The sequence below is a fragment of the Belonocnema kinseyi genome, chromosome 2 (assembly GCF_010883055.1).
Source record: "Belonocnema kinseyi isolate 2016_QV_RU_SX_M_011 chromosome 2, B_treatae_v1, whole genome shotgun sequence".
Classification (NCBI taxonomy): domain Eukaryota; kingdom Metazoa; phylum Arthropoda; class Insecta; order Hymenoptera; family Cynipidae; genus Belonocnema; species Belonocnema kinseyi.
The window spans coordinates 40,627,215-40,631,691 of record NC_046658.1 but is presented as its reverse complement, the minus strand read 5'-3'; the positions used below and the strand labels follow the sequence as shown (position 1 = coordinate 40,631,691).

The 4,477-nt window shown below is 27.1% G+C and overlaps 1 protein-coding gene across 1 annotated transcript in view; it reads left to right on the top strand.

Annotated features, from left to right (window-relative positions):
• LOC117168496 (palmitoyltransferase ZDHHC16) overlaps positions 1 to 4,477 on the top strand; it is an 86,900-nt gene that overhangs the window by 57,656 nt on the left and 24,767 nt on the right. The window lies entirely within an intron of this gene.

The following is a 4,477-nucleotide window of genomic DNA, read 5'->3' as shown; positions in this document are numbered from 1 at the left end:
AAATCGGTTAAGAAATACGACCTGTGGGCGATTATGAACAGTAAATTCCTATTCCAGACCACTGTGCGGTGGGCCGACTCCTTGTAAGATTTGACAAGTTTAAGCCTGTGGCGTAGAAAATATTTGGGATTCTAATCTGTAATGCAGCTAGCCCATTGATCTTTCGGGAAACTATCCTTGGTTGTAAAAAGTAGAAATATAGGCGGGAAGTCTCTTGGAGTCTAGGATTCTTGGTAGATTACTGGGGATGAGTATGCCATAAATTTCGCTGGAAAAGCAGCGAAATTTAGCTGTTATTCAGTGAAATTTCACTGATCAGCAGCTATATTTTACTGTTTTAGCAGTGTATATACGCTGATTTGAATGAGACATATACTGATTCAGATTTAGAGAGTACAAAGAAGACGAATTTTCAACAAATTACAGGAATGTTCAACTCAGAAAGGACAATTTTCATACAAATAGTTTCATTTCAAATGAAAAATATAAATTTTAAACTAAAAATGAAGAAGTTGCATTTTCAGTTAAAAAAATCTTTTTCAACGAAATAGTCAAATTTTTCATCAACGAGATGAATTTTTAACTGAATTGAAGGAATATTCAACTGGATTCGTTAATTTTTTTTTAACTTTCAACAAATGGCTTCATTATCAACTGCGTTTAGTTGAATTTTCAGGTAAATAAATCATTCTATCGACCAACAAGGCGAATTGTTAGCAAAATACATGAATTTTCAAGGAAATAGCATTTGAATTTTTAACTATAAAGATTAATTGTCAATCAACAAGACGAACTATCTACCAAAAAGACGAATTTTCAACCAAAAGAAAAGCTCATAGCGCGCTCGGCGCCCGAATCACTACTTTGCTTGCAATTATTTTATTTGGAAATAAAATTCAATAAAATACCACAATAATCATTTTTACTTAAATAACTTCTTTTTGTACACGGATTGGCGTGGGTACCCTCTCACGATGCAGAATAAATGATTGTGCAACACTAAACATTTTTATCAAATGTTTAGGCAAATGCGAGTACTTCCAATAACCTCGTATGTAGCCGCATTGTAATTTAATTGTACTCAAATTAATGCACTGATTTTACGCCCGCCTTAGTAAAAAACAAATTTCAAATGCGCATAGAATGTGGAGTTGAGAGACTTCTGTTCCAGCATGGACTTAAACATAAAAAATCATATCGCAATAAGTGATAATAATACTGGTTATATGTTCGACTGATTAATCACAGTAAAATATATGGAGAAAAGTATTGCAAGAGAAAATATAGTACAGAAAATCTTGATGAAGCAAAATATTTAACTGAAGAGATTATGAAATTACTTTAAGAAATTAATAAATATAGATACTTACTGAAACTAATGAAAATGAAAGTTTTTACCATTATAGAGTTTTAATTTCTTTTTTAATTCTTATTAAATATATAGTGCATACATTTTCTTATAAAAATTAATTTGTTTAAAATGTTCAAATGGTTCAAGATCTAAAAAAAAGTTTAGTTCTGAATTTGTTTATGAAATTTATTTGTATAATAACTCATTATTGTAAATTTGCAAGGTGTCGTAGGAAAATGTGATTAGAAAGATATTCATTGTTGATTCCGTAAACAAATTAGGCCTATTTTTCAAAAAATGCCCAAACTATTAATTTGCTCATGAAAGTAGTTTAAATAATAAATCTTGAAAATGCGAGTATTATAATTAATCGGAAAGACGTTCTTAATTAAATTTGTAAAAAAAACTGACCCTGTTCGTTTGAAAAATAGCCAAATTCTGAAGTTTTTATGCAAGTTCTTTAAATAATTAACCATTCTTGTAGATTTAACAAATACCTTAGGAAAGAGTCATCGCAAAGACAATCATAGTTAACTTCGTAAGCGAATTGTGTTTATTAATTGAAAAATACCTCACCTCTCAATATGTTTATGAAAATCGTTTAAATGATTAATAATTATTATAAATTTACAAAGTATCGTAAGAAATGATCATCGAAAGACAATCTTAGTTCAGATCTTTGAATGGATAAGTGAAAAAGCTATTACTAATCTTGAGACTAGACTTGGACAAACAGGTACCAAGTTATCACCTTTCCAGAAACCTGAAAACACAGGTCGAAGAAGGCAGGGAGTAAAATCGCATGCGCCCTCCCCCTCAACCTTGGCGCACTGTGCAGCCGCACGGCTTGCACGCCTCAAAATTTGGCCCTTATTTTAAATTAACTAGTTGAAATTAAAAAGTTTAAAATTGCATTGTGTAAAATAAAAATAAATAAAAGTTCGAAGTTTTTGAATGGTTACAGTTTTAGAGCTCTGAATTTTCATATTGAATCCTGAATTAAAACATTTACAAACATTGAAACATTCAATTTAGTTTTCGTTTGCAAATTCTCGAATTTTAATTGCTTCATATCGAAAAATATTTATTTTGAAAAAATTTCAACTCAACATTTTCCAATTTTGAAATTTTTGAACCAGTTTCCGATTTGACTTTGAGGTCGCCTTGAAAACTTGAATAATTCTTGATTAACTTTCGTGCTAAATTATCTCTTCCAAGTATGAATAGGAAATTTTTTATTTTTCTATTAAAAATACCTATTTTCAAACAAGCGTCTTATCTCTTATATCTTATTTCAAAATGTAAACATGGAAAAAATTGAAACAATTTTTTAATTTAAATAATGAAATCTAAGAGCAAATTAAAAAATATTTCAAAACATTTGAAAAATTTTCAAGCAAAAAACAGATTAGTAGATAGTAAGGCACTTGAATTAAGTTAGCAACATTTTTTTTAATGTTATAAAAATGTATATAATTTTAAGAGATATTTATGAGTAAAAGTTCTAACTATTTTTTAAATTAACTCCAATTTTTCCAAATATTTAGCAGAGCGATTTTCATTTGATCGCGGTTTACCTGCTCGACGTACCCTCGCGCTGTGTCGAGCATTGCCTGAGGGGGGCCCTTTTGTCCTCATGACGAATAAAACACGGGACATAACATTTTTATAATATTGTAATCAGCAATTTAAAAATATTATATTCGAAATGTATGTTTATTTGCGATTCCAGCGATATGTTACTTGCAATAAGAAGATTAAAATTAGAATAAGTTGTCGCAGATTTGCTTATTGTTATTTTTAAGCAATTCCCGTCGTCGTTTTCTGAGAAATAATCATTAATATACAATATTAATATTTACTATGACTTTTTAAACAATTTTCAATTGTTTAAACAAAGGTTAATTATTTAAACAATAATTTATTCCCCAGAAATTTTAAAAATTATCTTATTTTCTTATTGAAATGCAATATTTTGTCATTGTTTGAAGTAGTAAATTTGTCTAAAAACATTACGTAATTATTTGAACAATTAATTATTGTTTATAGTTCAAAAATTTGCAATTGAGCCAGAGATGTCCAATTTTATTCAAATTGGGATCATATGCTACTTTCTGTTAAATAATTATATAATTTTGACACATTTATTTAATTGTTTAATAAATTTTTTTTCTTTAAACAATATTTATTTGCTAAAGCAGTTTTTTTCGGTAAATAAAAGAATTGCAATAAAATAGAACACAGAGCATTATGTTTCTGACTTTATAGCGTATAGAAAGAAAAAATTTACCACTTTTTAATTGTTAAAGCAAATATAATTTGTTTAAATAATTACTTTTCCAAAAATAGTTTCGAAATCGTAATTAATTATATGTCTTCTGATTAATAGTTATCGAAAAATAACTGCTTGAGCAAATGAAAATTGCGTGAACAAATAGAACTTTGTTAAACATTAACAGAAATTTATGAAAATTATGTAATTATTATTATATATGTATATATACTTATATATGTATTTATGTATATATGATATTAAATATACGTATTTAATTTTTCAATCAAAAGAAAACTTTCTGTACGTAAAAATAAAGTGAAAAATGCACTTAACCCTTTTTTAATAAAACCAATGTCAGAAGCCAAAAAACATTGCTTGGAAAATGATTTTTCAAAAAGTTTGTTTCCAGCGATGCATACTTGCTGAGAAAATTTTTCTATTAATTTTTTTAAAACAGAAATTTATACTTTAAAATTGTACATTGAATTAAAAAATTATGCTTGAATTATTATTCTATAAACTCCTAATCTGTTAAGAAAACATAATAATAATAATAATAATAAGAATTTGAGATTTAAATAATATAAATTAAAATAATTAGGTATAATTATTCATATTATTATTATCAAAGTATTATTGTTCTAAAAACTGAAGATAATAAATTTATTTATCATAATAACATTTTATAGTTGAAAAAATCATTAAAACCAATGCTTAGTTAAATAATTAATTTTAAACTGTAATGTGAAATTCAACAATTGTGGGTCCGGATGCAATAAGGGCACATAAAATTTTTTCGTGCGAAAACGAAGTCCCCTGGAGGCTTTAGAAAAAATTTTCGAATTTTAATT